Genomic DNA, 18915 nt, shown 5'->3' with positions numbered 1-18915 from the left:
TGTTTAAAATGGAGACCTCTATTGTGTTTATTTGTTCTGGCTCTGAGTTCAAGTCCTGGATATCGTTATCAATTTGTTGTCTCGTTGAATCTAAATCTCATTATGTGTCTTATGTATCTGGGTGTTAAGATCTCTTATTGTTGCATTAATCCTTTTACCCTTGCATCCTTGTAGCTTTGAAATCTATTTTATTAAGTGTGAGTATTGCAACTCCTGCTTTTTATTTATTTATTTTTGCTCTCCATTTGGTTGGTGAGTTTTTTTCCATCCCCTTGTTTTGAGTCTTTGTATATCTTTAGATATATCGTTAGATTTTGTGGATAATGTATATTTTGTGTGTTTAAAATGGAGAGCTCTATTGAGTTTATTTGTTCTGGATCTTAGTTCCAGTCCCGGATATCGTCATCAATTTTCTGTCTCGTTGAATCTAAATCTCATTATGGGTCTTATGTATCTGGGTGTTAAGATCTCTTATTATTACATTAATCCTTTTACCCTTGTATCCTTGTAGCTTTGAAATCTATTTTGTCAAATGTGAAAATTGCAACTCCTGCTTTTTATTTATTTATTTTTGCTCTCCATTTGGTTGGTACATTTTCTTTTTTTTCCAATCCTTTATTTTGAGTCTATGTATATCTTTAGATATACCGTTAGATTTTGTCTGTATCTTTTGATTGGGAGATTTGGTCGATTTAAATTTAGGGTTGCTGCCGTTTGATATTAACTGGCTATTTTGTCCTTTCGTTGATAAAAATTCTTCTTTATGTTAATGCTCTTTACTTTTTGGTATATTTATAGAAAGGGTCATACTGGTTGTTCCTTTCTGTGTATAATGCTTCTTTTAGAAGTTCTTGTAAAGCAGGTCTGGTGGTAATAAAAATCTCTGAGTACTTGCTTGTTCCTAAAAGATTTTATTTTTCCTTCAAATGTAAAGCTTAAATTGGCAGGATATGAAATTCTGGGCTGAAAGTGCTGTTGATTAAGTATAGTGAATATTGGCCCCCACTCTCTTCTAGCTTGTAGGGTTTCCGTTGAGAGATCTGCTGTAAGCCTAATAGGCTTACCTTTATGGGTAACTTGATCTTTCTCTCTGGCTGCCCTTAATATTTTCTCCTTCGTTTCGATCTTGGTGAATCTAACGATTATGTGCCTTGGGGTTGGTCTCCTTGAGGAATATCTTTGTGGTGTTCTCTGTATTGCCCGGGGTTGAATAGTGTCGTGGTTTGCTAAATTAGGAAAATTTTCCTGGATAATGTCCTAGAGAGTATTTTCCAGCTTGAATTCATTCTCTCCGTCACATTCAGGTACACCAATCAAGCGTATATTAGGTCTTTTCACATAGTCCCATATTGCTTGGAGACTTTGCTCATTCATTTTTTTTTTTTTTTGAGAAAGTCATCGTCTTTATTGTTTGTGAAGAGGGCAAGGGGAGCCAGTAAAGGGGGAGCCCTTCTGAGGATGCACCCCCACCCCCACCCCTGCCCAGGAAGGCAGGTCTGAGCGGCTGCACCACTGCCCACCCTGAGAAAAAGAGAGTTCAACCAGGGCCCTCAGGTGTCTCCTTTCCAGAGTCTCCCATCCCTAAATCCTGCCTTCCCTTCTTGGGGCTCCCAGGGCCTGCACTGAGCTCCGGGCAGGGGGCCAGCCCCATCACTCTGTCTCCAGGCATCGTCCTGGGGTCAAGTCCTCAAAGGTCAGCCTGGTGGGCCTGAGACAGACTTCAGATCCTCCCTGAGGCAGGTCAGGAGGAGGCTGAACTCTGGGGCTGGGGTGTAGAGGGCAGGGGCTGGCTTGGCGTTGACACCGAAGGCCTCTGGGTTGGAATGTCCTGTATCTGGCAGAGGTCAAGTAGGGTGCGGACGCCCACCAGACACCAGAGCTCGCCCAGCAGGGAAACGAGGATGCCCAGCAGGTCCAGCCAGCGGCCCACAGTCAGCAGCAGCACAAAGAGACCGCCCATGCACACCAGCACCGTCTGCACCTGACTCTGCAGGCCAGGGTGCTGCCGCTGCTCCTCCTGCATGTAGATGACCAGCAGCGTGTAGCAGATGGTGAGCGGCGTCCAGAACCGCACGGCCTCCGAGGTAGTCAGAAAGTCCCGATTGATGAGGGCCACTGCTGCCAGGTCACCCACAGCAAAGACCACGGCCAGGGCACGGCCCAGCAGACGGGGGAGATCGTGCGCGCCGGCCAGCAGGCCCAGGCATACCCCACAGTAGCGCTGGCTGCTGTGCAGCTTGTAGAGGCGGCAGACGTGGCGGTGGAGGCGCCGGGCGCCCAGGCATTTTCATCATTAGCCTTCTGGTACCTCTACCAAATGAGAGAGGAAGGGGCTTGAAGATGAGCATCAAATTCTGTAAAGCAGAACTTCTCATCTCATTAGATCCAGACACACTGAAAGGATGCTCTATCGGGCATCTCCAACTCAAGCTGTTTGGAAAGCATCTATTGCTAGGGATGAACAGAGACTGGGATAGGGGCAAGTAGGGAAATATATCCTCCAATTTGACATTCAGCAAAAGTAAATTTGGGGAGAAGGTAAAAGCCATCCTTTCATATTCGTTCTAAAGATGACAGTATGCTTGCTGGATTTTGCAGAGAGCTGATGGCTGCAAGCCAACAGTGAGAATTGGGAGCAGGAATGAGGTGCTGCATACCTCTCTGGGTAGGCAAGGATTTGTTTTTCATAGGGTTGGAGTAAAATTCAGAGAGTGTGGCTGGTAGACTGGCCCTACTTCAGCACTTCAGTGCTTCTAGAATTGTCTCTCAGAGCTGCTTCTGTTTCTGTTTTAGGGCTATCATAGAAGAGAGGACTATGAAGTTAGAGAATGAGAGAGGCAGTCTGACAGGTCTCCCCTTCCAATTGCTTTAGCCTGTTTTTGTACTCATATAAAGGAATACTTGAGGCTAAGTAATTTGTAAAGAAAAGGTTTATTTGGCTCATGGTTCTGAAGGTTGTACGAAAAGCATGGCATCAATATCTGCTTGTGCTGAAGGCCTCAGGAAGCTTCTACTCATGGTGGAAGATGAATGAGAGCTGGTGTGTGTAGATCACATGGCAAGTGGAAGCACAAGAGAGAGGAGGGAGTGCCAGGCTCTTTTAAGGCTCTATTAGTTCTCTTGCAGAACTAATAGAGCAAAAACTCACTCATTACCTTGAGGAAGGCACCAAGCGATTGATGAGGACTCTGCATCCATGACCACACCCCAACACTGGGAATCAAATTTCAACATGAAAATTAGAGGGGTCAAATATCTAAACTATGACATCAACTGAGTACCACCTTCTGTCCCATCCAGGCTCTGAGAGTGACCTTGTTTTCCTAGCTCAGCATCCATAGCTGACTCCTACACCAATAGAATATTTAACAATATGTCTGCTTGTTGACATGCTCATTTGGTGGATGTAATAGTCCATTTTCACACTGCTATGAAGATACTACCAGAGACTAAATAATTTATAAAGAAAAGAGGTTTAATTCACTTATAGTTCTGCATGGCTAAGGAGGCCTCAAGAAACTTAGAATCATGGTAGAAGGCAGAGGAGAAGCAAGTACCTTCTTCACAAGGCAGCAGGAAAAAGAGAATGTGTTTGGGAAGGAGGAACTGTCAAACACTTAATAAAACCATCAGATCTTGTGAAAACTCACTCACAATCTTGAGAACAGCATGGGGAAAACTGCCCCTATGATCTAATCACCTCCTACCAGGCCCCTCCCTCAGCATATAGGGATTATGAGGACTACAATTTGAAATGAGATTTGAGTGGGGACACAGAGCCAAACCATATCAGTAGGGTTTATATCATTGCACACAGTCATTTATTCCCTAGTCAGGGCAGATCTGACACAAAATTATGACCCTCCCCTGGCCCTCCCCTAAAGTCTTTTCTACTTCCTCCTATTCCTGGAAATTAAGACTTTTTATTGTACTGTATGTAAAAGGCATTTTCAACAAAAATGTAATGATTGGTTCTGGAAAACTACTGGGGTGGAAGAGTGGAGGTAAGTAGGCCTCTGAAAAATGAGTCATCCAGGCTGGAGAGTGGGTGTGCCTTATTCACTAGGGAAGAGAAGGAGGCCTTGTAATGAGGGAGGGCTGTCTGAGGCAAAGTGGAAATCATATTCCTGACACTCACAGAATGTGCCTAGAATCAGGGAGGAGGTCTTGGAGACCCCTGATTCAGGAGGCAGTAAGTTCCAGGGACCCCAAGCTACAGAGAAGCCTAAGAATGAATGGGGGCTAGGAAAAGTACCATGTATACTCTTCTCTACTTTTGTTTGTATTTAGAAGTTTAAAAGTGGATCTCCCTCAGGCTAAAGTATAAGCAGCTTGGCTAGCCTGAAACCAAGCTCAAGTATGCCTGGGTTGCCAAAGATAGCATGTTCAAGCTATCCAGAAAACTTATTAAAGTGGTGTTGCTGAGAATAAAGCAGGGATGGGCTTTAGCGGCCTTCATTCACATATACACATCGTCTCACCTTATAATAGCCTTCCAGGTCTATTTTCAGAATTCTGGGACTCCAAAATTGCTGGAGTAGTCTATACTTCTGCTTTTAAACTTTGTTATTGAAACTTTCAAACACAACAAAAGTACAGAAAACAGTATAATGAACCCCCATATACCCATTATCCAGTTTCAGCAATTAGTAATTTATCTATTTCTCCATTCACTCCCTCATCACACATCTCTGGGTTATTTTGAAGCAAATCCTTTATGTCATCATCTCATTTTATCTCAAAATAACATGTATCTCTGAACAATATAGACTTTAAAAATTATAATTGTAATACCATTATCAAACCTAAAAGCATACTAAGAATACATTATTAATAACATACAGTATTCATTCAGTGTTCAGATTTTACTGTCTCACAAATACAATTTTCAACCAGCTATGTTCCCATAAGAATACAAAGGTCCGTACATTACAAATGACTGATATGTCTCTTAAGGCTCTGTTAAGCTTAGTTTCTTGGTTTCCTCTCCCTCTCTTTCTCCTTGTCTCTATCCTTCCCTCCTTGTATTGTATTTATTAGGAAAACCTTCTTTTGTTTTTTTGTTTGTTTTAGCTTTTTGCACAATCTGGTCTGCATTTTATTGACTACACATGTTTTGATATAATGTTCTATGTTATATTCCCTGTAAATTGAGGTGATATAGAGACTTGACCAGATTCCACTTCAGTTTTTTGGCAAAATTCCTTCACAGACACTGTTGCGTAACTCCACCTGGAAGCTCTTTTTTTGTGACATTATCATCTCTTTATAGACGAGGGAAACAGATTCAAACCAGGATGAGACTGACCAGAACTGGGTACTCTATGAAGCCCAGGTTTTCTGACTCCCCATTCAGTATTATTTGTGCTGTGCCACATACCACAGGGTTCTTGAGCGAGGCACTTCATGAATAGGTCAGGAAGACCACATTGGAAAAAGCTGCCTACTTTTTTCTGTTTTAAGCAGAACATCCCATTAGTTTCCTAAGGCTCTCTGGCTCCCGTTCCAGTCCAGTATTACTGTGGCATAGTTTCAGAAGTCCCCATCTGAAAAAATAGGCCGAGGTTGGTTTCCTATTTGTTCTGGAAAATATCAGAGTGGGGCAAGACTGTCTTTCAATATGGGGGCAAAAAAGGGCTGTTGGGCTCAGAACAGCAAGGTGGGATGTGCTTGCAAACTGATGAAACTGGGTGGGTGAGCCTACTGCCCTACTTTCTAGGAGGAGTATCCTGGGCTTAGTTCCAATGGATTGGAGAGAAGAAAGGGAAGGGAGACAGGGGAGATGCAGGAGAAAATATGGAGCATAGAATTCTGGGGAACCACCTTGAAGGAAGGGGTCAGTGTCTGGTGCTACTGTTCTTTATGGAATGGAAGCAGGGGGTTCCAGCCTAGAAAAGAAAAACCCTTTCTGCCTGAAGATTACTCTTTAGCAAGTTCAAACACTTAATGAAAAGATTGGTTTGTCTACTAGTTTCTGTGCATTTTAGATTTCCATAATGTTTCAAGGGTCCAGGTGGGCTATTTGTTACGCATAGGCACTTCAGAGAGTCTGAAGTCCTGGACGAACGCTAGGAGGTCTTCTCCATCTTCCAGCCTTCCTAAGAGATCCCACAATTTCCTTCCCCTCAAGTTCTGTTTATTTTTCTACCAACCTTCACCACAGGATTGTCCTTTCTCAGAGTTAATTCAAATCCTTCCTGAAAAAGCATAAACCCATTTTCTCTTTTCCTTCATAGAGAAGATGAGCAGCCCTACCTATAGTAATAACTCAAGGGCTTAATATTCTAGTTCAGACTTCGGTCACATCCCAGGCTAATTATTGCACTAGCTTATCTCTCAGCCTCATCTTTCACTCCTTCTGTCATCATTATCTATTCTGTGGCCAGATTAATCTTCCCAAGGAACAGCACTGCACATGACTGTGGAAATGTAGAGCATCATAGTTGAACATGTAGGCTCTGGGAGCCAGACTCCCTACTTGGAAAACTATCCTGGTTGGGCTACTTCCAAGCTGTATGACCTCAACTTATCTGGGCCTCAGTTTCCTCATTTGTAAAATAGAAAGAGCAACCTTTGTGTTTGTGAAGATTAAATTAGTTGGTTTGTATGAGACACAAACATAATTTAGGATTTGGTTTATACATTTCTATACCTGAACTAATCATTCCTTACTGTCCCTCCATTTCTGTTTATTGAAATACTACCATGATTCTAAGTCTAGCTCAGATGCTATTTCCTATATGAAACCTCTCCTGGGCTCTTAAGATAGAAGCAATCTTTTTCTTTCCTATATTTATAGAAAAATTTTGTTTGTACAGCTCTTATGACATCCCCACATATTGCCATATCCTGTCATTATTTACATGTGACTACCTTAATGGGATTAAATTAGAGGTAATTATCTGAAACACACCTACTATTCAGTCCAATGCTCAATCAGTGGGTATTATTTCTGTATGTGTTGCTTTTTTAATCAAAGGTTCTCCAGGAGGCAGAGGTTGCAGTGAGCCAAGATGACACCGCTGTTCTCCAGTGTGGGTGACAGACTGAGATTCCATCTCAAAAAAAAAAAAGAAAGAAAGAAATCAAAGATTCTCACTCCTGACTGTACACTGGGATCACCTAAGGATATTTAGAAACTACTTAGTCCTGACTCCTATATCTAGAGATTCTTACATAATTGGTCTGGGGTGGGGACTGGAAATTTATAATTTTTAAATCTTCCCTGGTGACTCTGATGCCTAGCCTGGGTTAGGAATTTCTGGTTTAAAAAGTTTAGCAACATATGTGCACTTATGTAAACCTCACAACAACATTGGTAGGTTACACTGTAAGTCTGTTCTCACACTGCTAATAAGGACATACCAAAGACTAGGTAATTTATAAAGGAAAGAGGTTTTACTGACTCACAGTTCTACATGGTATGGGAGGCCTCAGGAAACTTACAATTATGGTGGAAGGGGAAGCAAACACATCCTTCTTCATATGGAGGCAGCAAGGAGAAGTGCCAAGCAAAAAGGGTAAAATTCCCTTATAAAACCATCGTATCTTGTGAGAACTCACTCACTATCATGAGAAAAGCAACATGGGGGTGCCTGCCTTCATGATTCAATTACCTCCCACTAGGTCCTTCCCATGACATGCTGAAATTATGGGAACTACAATTCAGGATGAGATTTGAGTGGGGACATATCCAAACAGTATTATTCCACCCCTGGACCCTCCCAAATCTCACGTCCTCACATTTCAAAACACAATCATACCTTCCCAACAGTCCCCCAACATCTTAACTCATTCCAGCATTAACCCAAAAATCCAAGTCCAAAGTCTCAGTTGAGAAAAGGCAAGTACCTTCCACCTATGAGCCTGTAAACTCAAAAGCAAGGTAGTTACTTCCTAGACACAATGAAGGTGCAGAAATTGGGTAAATACACCCATTTCAAATGGGAGAAAATGGCTAAAACGACGGGGCTACAGGCCCCATGCAAGTCTGAAATCCAATAAGGCAGTCATTAAATCTTAAAATTTCAAAGTTATCTCCTTTGACTCTATGTCTCACATCCAGATCACTCTAATGCAAGAGTCCCAGTGTGGACTCTGTGGGGGCTCCAACCCCACATTTCCCTTTTGCACTGCCCTAGCTGAGGTTTTTCATGAGGGCTCTGCCCCTTCAGCAAACTTATTCCTGGACATCCAGGCATTTCCATACATCCTCTCAAATCTAAATGGAGGTTCTCACACCTCAATTTTTGACTTCGGTGCACTCACAGGCCCAACACCCCATGGAAGCCACACCAAGACTTGGGGCTTCCACCCTGTGAAGCAATGGCCTGATCTGTACTTTGGTCACTTTTAGCCATGGCTGGAGCTAAAGCACCTGAGATGCAGGGCACCATGTCCCAAGGCTGTACTTAGTAGGGGGTGGGGGCCCTGGGCCTTGCCCATGAAACCATTTTTTCCATCTAGGCCTCCAGGACTATGATAGGAAGGGGGCTACCATGAATGTCTCTGACATGCCCTGGAGACATTTTCCCCCTTTTCTTGGTGATTAACATTTGGCCCCTCATTACTTATGCAAATTTCTGTAGCTGGCATGAATTTCTCACCAGAAAATGGGTTTTTCTTTTTTTTCTTTTTGAGACAGAGTCTTGCTATATCACCAAGTCTTGAGTGCAGTGATGTGATCTCAGTTCACTGCAACCTATGCCTCTTGAGTTCAAGTGATTGTCCTGCCTCAGCCTCCCAAGTAGCTGGGGCTACAGGCACCCACCACCACCCTTAACTATTTTACTTTTACTTTGTGTGTGCGTGTGTCTGTACTTTTAGTAGAGATGGTGTTTCACTACGTCGGCCAGGTTGGTCTTGATCTCCTGACTTCGTGATCTGCCCACCTCAGCCTCCTAAAGTGCTGGGATTACAGGCCTTAGCCACCACACCCAGCCAGGTTTTTCTTTTCTACTGCATTGCCAGGCTGCAATTTTTCAAAGTATTATGTTCTGTCTCCTCTTGAATGCTTTGCTCCTTAGAAATTTCTTCAGCCAGATACCCCAAATCATTTCTCTCATGATCGAATTTTCACAGATCTCTAGGGCAAGGGCAAAACGCACTTATGCCTCACAAAAGTAACCTTTACTTCAGTTCCCAACAAGTTTTTCATCTCCATCTGAGACAACCTCAGCCTGGACCACTATCAGTATTTTGGTCAAAGCCATCTATCAATATTTTGGTCAAAAACATTCAACAGGTCTCTAAGAAGTTCCAAGCTTTCCTATATCTTCTTTTCATTTTCTGAGCCCTCTAAATTGTTCCAACCTCTGCCTATTTCCAGTTCCAAAGTTGTTTCCACCTTTTTAGGAATTTATAGCAGCACCCCACTAGCCACTACCAATTTATTGCATTAGTCCTTTCTCACACTGCTAATGAAGACATACCTAAGACTGGGTAATTTATAAAAGAGAGATTTAATTAACTCACTGTTTCACATGGATGGGGAGGCCTCAGAAAAGTCACAATGAGGGCAGAAGAGGAAGTAAACATGTTCTTCTTCACATGGTGGCATCAAGGAGAAGTGTCAAGAAAAAAGGGGAAAAGCCCCTTAACAGATCTCAAGAGACTCACTCACTATTGTGAGAAAAACAGCATGGAGGTAACTGCCCCCATGATTCAATTATCTCCCTCCAGGACCTTCCCACAACATGTGGGGATTATGGGAACCACAATTCAATATTATACTTGGGTGAGGACACAGCCAAATTATCATTAAGGCATTACTAATACTGCTGTGTAAATACTTATATTAAAGCTCAAACAGGTTAACATGACTACTCCAAGGTGACAGAAATGTTAAGTGGCAGCGTGGGAACATGTAGATAGGGTTTTTAACTCAAAGTTCAGTGGTGTGTCCTCCGGAACACAGACCTCCTACCACATTGGTTGGTACTCAAGTTCAGGAATGTTTCTTCAAGGTAAGAAATGTATCTTCAGAGTCAGAAACATGCTATCAAGGTCAGGATATGTGTTTTTTTCTTCACTGTACCCTCAACATGTGACATGGAGCCTTATCCTGAAGGAGGGATGGAGAAAAATAAAATGCCCTGATTACTCATGAGTGAAGGGAGAAAGAAGAGGTAGATAGGTGGAGGGTGCTGGGGCAGACATTTTGAATAAAGGCAGAAATGCAGAAGCATAATCTTTTGATTCCTAATTCAGTGCTATTTCCACTATATCTCACCACTTTTCCCAGATTAAATAAATAAATAAATAAAATTGAGGAGAGACATCAAAAGGTGGTAAAATGGGACTCTGCAGTAATAGCCCTCCTACAGAAACATCAGTTCAAACAACCATTGAAAGATGAAAATACCTTCACAAGAGCTAAGCAAACCACAGCACCTGATTGTAGCACAACAATAAGAAAAGACACATGGAAGTGGGTAGGAAGGCAAGTCTTATATAACTCATGTCACCCCTCTCTCAACCCCAGTCCAGACAGTGCAGAGAGATATTTTACTTGCTTGGGGAAAAGAAGGAAGTGAGTGAGCACAGATCTTTGCTTTAGACCCTAACACTGGGCCTGCCACATTAAAATTAAGCACCAGGCAGGTCACCAGGACTCCACACTCCAGACAGGAACTTGCAAACTGAGCCACCAAACCTATCCTGGTGCCAGATGGGACTTCACAGCCCCAGGCGTTAGATCTGTGAGGCAGGGTCCATTTCCAGTCTGCACCACTTCAGGGCCAACAGCATTGACACTGGGACCCAGGGTCTTCTCACCAATGACATTCCTCACACAAATAGAAAAAAAATGCTAAAGTTTGTATGGAAACATGAGAGATCTTGAATAGATAAAGCAACCCTGGACACAAAGGACAAAGCTGGATGCATCACACTTACCTGACTTCAAAATGTACTACAAAGCTATAGTAACCAAAACAGCATGGCAAGGGCATAAAAATAGACACATAGAGCAAGGAAACATAATAGAGAACGCAGAAGTAAATTCACACATTTACAGCCAAATGATTTTTTTTCTATAAGTTATTGGGGTAAAGGTGGTATTTGGTTACATGAGTAAGTTATTTAGTGATGATTTGTGAGATTTTGGTGCACCCATCATACAAGCAGTATACACTGCATCATATTTGTAGCCTTTTATCCCTTGTCCCCCTTCTCCTCTTTCCCCAAGTCCTCAAAGTTCATTGTATCATTTGTATGCCTTTGCATCCTCATAGCTTAGCTCCCATATATCAGTGAGCATATATGATGTTTGGTTATCCATTCCTGAGTTACTTCACTTAAAATAATAATCTCCAATCTCATCCAGGTCACTGAAAATGCTGCTAATTTATTTCTTGTTATGTACAGCCAACTGATTTTTGACAAAGGTGCCAAGAACACACATTGAGGAAAAGATAGTCTTAAAAAATGGTGCTTAAAAACTGAATATCCACTTGCATAATAATCAAATTAGACTTTGATCTCACTTTATATACAAAAGTCAATTAAAAATGCATTAAAGACTTAAGTATAAGACTCTAAACCATGAAGATACAAGAAAAAAATATAGGGAGATGTCTCCATGATATTTGTTTTTTGGATATGACCCTGAAAGTACAGGCAACAAAAGCAAAATAAACAAATGGGATAGTATCAAATTGAAAAGCTTTTGTACAGCCAAGGAAACAATCCCAAGTGAATAGGCAACCACCTACAGAATGGGAGAAAGTATCTGTAAACCTTGTATCTGATAAGAAGTTAATTTCTACAATATATAAGAAACTCAAACAACTCATTAACAGGAAAACAAATAACATGATTAAAAATGGGCAAATGACAAAAAGAACAAAATACCTAGGAATACAGCTAACCAGGGATATGAAGGATTATCACATGGAGAACTATAAAACACTGCTCAAAATAATCAGAGATTGTATAACCAAATGGAGAATCATCCCATGTTCATGGAAAGGAAGAATCCATGCTATTAAAATAGCCATATGACTCAAAGTAATTTATAGATTCAATGCTATTTGTATGAAATTACCAAGAACATACTTCATAGAACTAGAAGAAAACCTATTTTAAAAATCATATAGAACCAAAAAAGAGCACAAATAGTCAAGGCAGCTCTAAGTAAAACTAACAAAGCAGGAGGCATCATGCCACCTAACTTCAAACTATATTACAGGACTATAGTAACCAAAAAGCATGGCACTGGTACACAAACAGACACATAGACCAAAGGAACAAAATAGAAAGCTCAGAAATAAGGCTGCACACCTACAACTATCTGATCTTTGACAAAGCTGACAAAAACAAGCAATAAGGAAAAGACTCCCTATTCAATAAATGGTGCTGAAATAACTGGCTAGTCATTCACAGAAGATTAAAACTGAACCCCTTCCTTATACCATATACAAAAATCACTTGGCAATAGATTAAAGATGTAAATATAAAATCTGAAACTATAAAAGTCCTGGAAGACAACCTAGGCAATACCATTCTTGACATGGTGTTGGGCGAAGATTTCATGGCAAAGATGCCAAAAACAATTGCAACAGAAGCAAAAATTGACAAATGGGATATAATTAAACTAAAGTACTTCTTTACAGCAAAATAAACTATTAACAGAGTAAACAGACAACGTATGGAATAGGAGAACATTTTAGCAAACTATACATTTTACAAAGGTCTAATATCCTGCACCCATAAAAAACTTAAATGTACAAGAAAAAAAAACAGCCCCATTAAAAAGTAGGCAAGAAAGCTCAATATCACTGATCATTAGAGAAATGCAAATCAAAACCACAGTGAGATACCATCTCACACCAGTCAAAATGGCTATTATTAAAATGTGAAAAGAATACTTATTCAGGCAACCTTAGGTCAAGCTTGTATCCCCACCGTACTACCACAGCTGATGCTCTCTTGAACATATTGCCTCCTGGTTGGAGGCCAACCAACTCAAACTATTACAGCAACTCAGAACAGATCAACCCTGCTCCAAGGAAAGAGAAAACAACAGCTACTTCCACCACCTGTTAACATCTTGGCTAACCAGAGGTCCTGAGTCTGCCTATGTAACATCTTGATATCTTCACTGCTAGCAAAACCAACATTTGAGAAAACCAGCACACTAAACAAAACTATAACCAACAATCATCACGGAGTCTACTTCACGTCCCTGCTACCCCACTGAAGCAGGTGCTGATATCCATGGCTGAGAGACCTGAAGACAGATCACATCATAAGGCTCTTTGCAGACACTCCCCAGTACCAGCCTGAAGCCCGGTATCTCCACTGGATGGCTAGACCCAGAAGAGCAAAGATAATCACTGCAGTCTGGCTCTCAGGAAGCCCTATCCCTGGGGGATGGGGAGAGCACCGCATCAAGGGGTCACCCTGTGGGACAAAAGAATCTTAACAGCAGTCCTTGAGCTCCACATCTTTCCTCTGACATTATCTACCAAAATGAGAAGGTAGAAAAACCAGAAAAAAAATCTCTGGTAATATGGAAAAGGAAGGTTCTTTAACACCCTCAAAAGATCACACTAGCTCACCAGCAATAGATCCAAACTCAGAAGAAATCTCTGAATTGTCAGTAAGAATTCAGAAGGTTGATTATTAAGCTACTCAAGGAGATGCCAGAGAAAGGTGAAAACCAAATTAAAGAAAATAAAATAATAACACAGGATACGAATATAAAAAATCTTTAGAGAAATATATAGTATAAATAAAAAACAATCACAACTGCCAATGAAAGCCACACTTAGAGAAACGCAAAATAAACTGAAAGGTTTCAACAAGAGAATTTAACAAGTAGAAGAAAGATCTTCAGAGTTTGACAACAAGGCTTCCAAATTAACCTGACCCAACAAAGGCAAAGAAAAAACAACTTTTAAAAAAATGAACAAAGCCTCCAAGAAACTTGAATGGCAATACAAAAATTTTCAACAAAAATAAGTCCAGGACCAGAGGGATTTGCAGTTGAATTCTATCAGACATTCAAAGAAGAATTGATATCAATCCTATTGAAACTATTCCAAAGGACAGAGAAAGAGGGAATACTCCCTAAATCATCCTATGAAGTCAGTATCACCCTAATACCAAAACCAGAGAAGGATATATATATATATATATATATATATATATACTTTTGGAATTAGGGTGATACTGACTTGAGATATATATCTATATATATATAGATAGATATTGATAGATAGATAGATATATCAAGATCTACCAATATCCTTGAGTAACATAGATGCAAAAATCCTCAACAAAATTTTAGCAAATGAAATCCAACAGCAGATCACAAAAAGATAATCCACCGTTATCAAGAGAGCTTCCTAACAGAAACGCATGGATGGTTCAACATATGCAAGTCAGTAAATATGATACACCATGTAAACAGAATTATAACCAAAAATCACATGATCATCTCAATAGATGCAGAATAACCATTTGACAAAATCCCGCATCCTTAATGATTAAAGCCTTCAGCAAAATCAGCATAGAAGGGACTTACCTTAAGGTAATATAAGCTATGTATATAGCTTATAACCCATAGCCAACATTGCACTGAACAGGGAAAAGTTGAAAACATTCCCCTTGAGAACTTGAACAAGACAAGTCTGCCACTTTTATCACATAGGACTGGAAGTCCTAGCCAGAGGAATCAGAGAAGAGAAAGAAATAAAGGGTATCCAAATTGGTAAAGAGGAAGTCAAAATGTCGCTATTTGCTGATGATATGATTGTATATCTAGAAAATCCTACAGACTCATCTAAAAAGTTCCTAGATCCGATAAATGAATTCAGTAAAGTTTCAGAATACAAAATTAATGTACACAAATCAGTGGTACTACTATACACCAAAAGGGACCAAGCTGAGAATCAAATCAGAAACTCAATCCCTTTTACTATAGATGAAAAAAAGCAAAATAAAATAACATTATTAGGAATAGACCTAACCAAGGAAGTAAAAGACCTCTACAAGAAAAACTACAAAACACTGATGAAAGAAATCATAGACAACACAAACAAGTGAAAACATACCCCAGGCTCATAGAAGGGTAGAATCAATACTGTAAAAATGGCCATGCTGCCAAAAGCAATCTACAAATTCACTACAATTTCCACCAACATGCCATCATCAGTATTCACAAAACTATAAGAAAAAAATTCTAAAATTTATATGGAACCAAAACACAGCCAGCATAGCCAAAGCAGGACTAAACAAAAAGAACAAATCTTGAGGCATCAAATTACCCAACTTCAAACTGTACTTTAAGGCTGTAGTCACCAAAACATCATGGTACTGGTATAAAAATACACATATAGAACAATGCAACAGAATAGAGAACCCAGAGATAAAGCCAAATACTTAACAGCCAACTGATCTTTGACAAGCCAAACAAAAACACAAAGTGGGAAAGAATACCCTTGTTAACAAGTTATGCTAGGATAATTGGCAAGCCACTTGTAGAAGAATGAAATCAGATCCTCATCTCTCAGCCTATAGAAAAATCAACTCAAGATGAATCAAAGTCTTAAGTCTAAAACCTGAAAGCATAAAAATTATAGAAGATAACATTGGAAGAACTCTTGTAGACATTGGTTTAGGCAAAGAATTTGTGATCAAGAACCCAAGAGCAAATGTGACAAAAACTAAGATAAATAGATGGAACTTAATTAAACTAAAGAGCTTCTGGACAGCAAAAGAAATAATAAGTAAAATAAACAGACATCCCACAGAGTGGGAAAAGATCTTTGCAAACTATGCATCCAACAAAGGACTAATGTCTAGAATCTATAAGGAACTCAAACAAATCAGCAAGAAAAATGATTTGTTTTTACCTTCTACCACTGCTATGACCGCATCCAAACTTGGCTCACCTCCTGAGTGATCCCTCTGAGATATTAACTTTACCATCATCCCAGTCATGCAGCCATGAAACTTCAGAATTTTCTCTGACTCCTCCTCTCTCCTCTCTCTATATAATCATTTTCCAGGTCTTGCTGATTGTAGTTTTATGATGTCTTGATTTTTTCTTGCCCTACTTCTCTTCTGATACTGCCCTATTCAAAGGGCTTCATTTCTTCTCACCTGGAAGGGTTTAGTAAGCTCCCAGCTGCTCTCCTTGCCTCCCAACCAGCTTCTCCTTCTGGCCTATCCTGTCTGGCATACAAGAGTCACCATATTCAAGCACTGATCTTCCAGTGGCTTCTCTCCTCAGAGGCAGCTGCTTTCCAAATCTATGAGCCTTGTCCTATGCCAATCCTGTTCTCTACAATGTCCTCCCCTTATGTTCACCTAAGTAGACTTTTAGCTGAAAGGCCACCGTCTCCACAAATCCTTTGCATCACATACGACCTTTTTCCTCAGGCTGTGTTTATATGGCTTCAGTAGCACTTAACATGTTATACCCTGACTCAGAACTATATATCTCCTTTATCACTCTTCCGCATACACAGTAACACAATGTGATTGTGTTAAGGCAGGGTCTGAGTCTTCCTCATCATAGTGTTCCACATGATGTTTGGCTCACAGCAGGTGCCTAACAAATATTGCTTGAGTGACTTGAAAAACCTTGAAACTTTCTCTGCCCAAATCTCTCTATGTACTGCTATAGTGCAGTATAAAAAGCAGCATACTCACAGTTTAAAAAAAAAATCTAAATTGGGTCAGCTTATAGACTAGGCATATCAGCTGCTTAGTGCTCACCACCCAACTCAGCAAGCACCTCTCAGTGAGAGACAGGAAGGTGGGGGCAGAGAGGGATTGGACGAGCTTCCCCCATCTAGCAGCAGCTGCTCAGCAGTAGTATGGGGAGGCTCAGAGAGCAACAAGGCCAAATATACAGGTCAAAACCTGATTTATGCTGGAAAAAATGCAAGGTGACCTTAATGGCAAGATAGCTTATCATCTGATACCTACAGTAGCTGAGGGCCCACAGACATTTAGTAGCATATACGTCTTCAGCCCATCCCCATTTTAAACATCTTCATTTGAATCTTCTTTTGACCTTCCTTTGAAACGATGGCTTTTTGTTTTGCTCTTAAGCTGTCACTTAATATACAAAAGTCATCATTTTTACATCCTGTGTTGCTAAATCTGGACACAAAACTATTTCTTCTGCTTGCTTCCCAGCAGTGGAGCTGGAGACATCAGAAAGCAGAACTGACTTACCCAAGGTCACACAGCAAGGGCAGGCCCAGACTGGAAATCAGAAGCTGTCCTTGCCATCCTTTCTCCTTACAGGAGTCCAAGGATGAAGTGATACACCATTGGAAATGGAGCCTCCAAAGGACTGAAGGAAGTAGGTAATGAGGCACCCCCAGGCAAAACTCTCAGGTCTATAAAACCTAAGAGCCTCGCTGCAACAAATGCCAAGGAAAAGGTATTGCCTACAGCCTTAGAGTGTAGACCTAGAATCAGACAGGCAGTAAACAAATGGCCAAATGCATGTTGTTAAGGGCCACAAAAAGAGAACTAATCTATTGCATGAATGTATAATGTAATTGTAAGGGCTGCAGTAGCTCCTCATTTATCAGGTAGCATGTAAGAGCATTGGCTCCAGACTGGTCTGCCTCGGTTCAAATTTTGATTTCACCACATATTAGTCTTATGACCTTGGGCAAGTCAGTTAAGTTCTCCAAGCCTTAGTTTCCTCACCTAGAAAATGGAACTCATTGTTCAAAAATGTTACTGAACACATACCAGTCAGGTACTGTTCTATGTATCTGGGATACAGCAATGAATACTTCAGACAGAAATCCCTAACCTCGTGCAGCAGACTTCCAGTAGGGGGAATAGTTACAATCTCTTCACCCCCCCAGCATGTGGGGAGGGGTAAATGAGAGAATGCATGCAAGATGGTTGGCACAGACATAGTACCTAATGAATGTTTTAAGCTAAACTACAGTTTGGCGAAAAGGATGTGTCAGAGCAGTGAAAATTGTGCCCACCTGTGTGCCCTTCCATTTAACTCCAGCCCTCTTCAGAATGCTGTCCTGACAGGCATCCAAGCTCAGAGGAAGGTGAAAAAAATGGCATTTGAGCTTGACCTTATAAATGAGTGAAAGAAGAGAGAGCTAGAAAGGCCCTGACAGGCCAGACTGAAGACTTCCTAGGCATTGGGGATTTGGAACACAGTATGGAGATGTTGATAGGAGTAAGAAAATGATCCCAGACTGGGGATTCTTTGACTGGGTTAAGGGTGAAAAAAGAGCTTTATTTTCATTGAGACTGGAGGTGGGTGACAGAGTTTTAGTTCTATGATGTGTGTGTTTGTGTCTGTGTATGTATTTGTAAATTAACCAGAATTTAGCAAGTCCCTCTGAGGGAATAAATCCGGGGTTGATCCTTGGCAAAGTCCTTATTGGACCTGCAAGTCCTTATTGTTCTGAGCTGAAGTTCTCACAGAGATCTGCTGAAGCTACAGTCAGGCCTATGAAACACATAAGTATAATGGGTCCAGGGAACTTGAAGGGCCACAAATACTGACCATGGTGATTCAGTATATGGAATGCAAATACATTCTCCTCTTGCTTTCCCCCTCCAGTCCCATAGTACCTGTTTTTCCACTGAACGTCAGCAAGACTCTGGTTGTGCCATGTCTCCAGCCTGTGTTCCAGTGAGACAGAGTCAGGAATGGCTACCAAACCTTTGGCATCTCAGTGGAGTGTAAAAAGGAGAGCTTTTTACCAGCCTGGACTTACCATTTCTTATGATACCACTGATAGGGCTACCATGTAAGACTACCTTTCTTCCCCCTTACGGCCAAAGCAGATTGCATGGCAAGTTCACTGGTTTTCTCCTTGTCATTTGCTTGCTGTGAAACATAGTGGTAAAAGTGTGTGGGCTCCGAAAACAAACTGCTGTGTTTGGAGCCTGCCTCTGTTACTGCCA

At 40.9% G+C, this 18915-nt stretch overlaps 1 protein-coding gene and 1 pseudogene across 6 annotated transcripts in view; one reads left to right on the top strand and one right to left on the bottom strand.

The window, feature by feature from the left end:
* Nucleotides 1–18915, top strand: part of ARHGEF9 (Cdc42 guanine nucleotide exchange factor 9) — a 438487-nt gene that overhangs the window by 232074 nt on the left and 187498 nt on the right. The gene's annotated exons all lie outside the window — the stretch shown is intronic.
* LOC100393517 (transmembrane protein 82 pseudogene) lies at nt 1374–2278 on the bottom strand (annotated as a pseudogene). The gene has a single exon (XR_013531801.1). The product of XR_013531801.1 is annotated as a transmembrane protein 82 pseudogene (transcript).

This window comes from Callithrix jacchus, chromosome X (genome assembly GCF_049354715.1).
Source record: "Callithrix jacchus isolate 240 chromosome X, calJac240_pri, whole genome shotgun sequence".
NCBI classification, from domain to species: domain Eukaryota; kingdom Metazoa; phylum Chordata; class Mammalia; order Primates; family Cebidae; genus Callithrix; species Callithrix jacchus.
The sequence above is the reverse complement of the archived record's forward strand: the minus strand, read 5'-3'. Positions and strand labels throughout refer to the sequence as shown.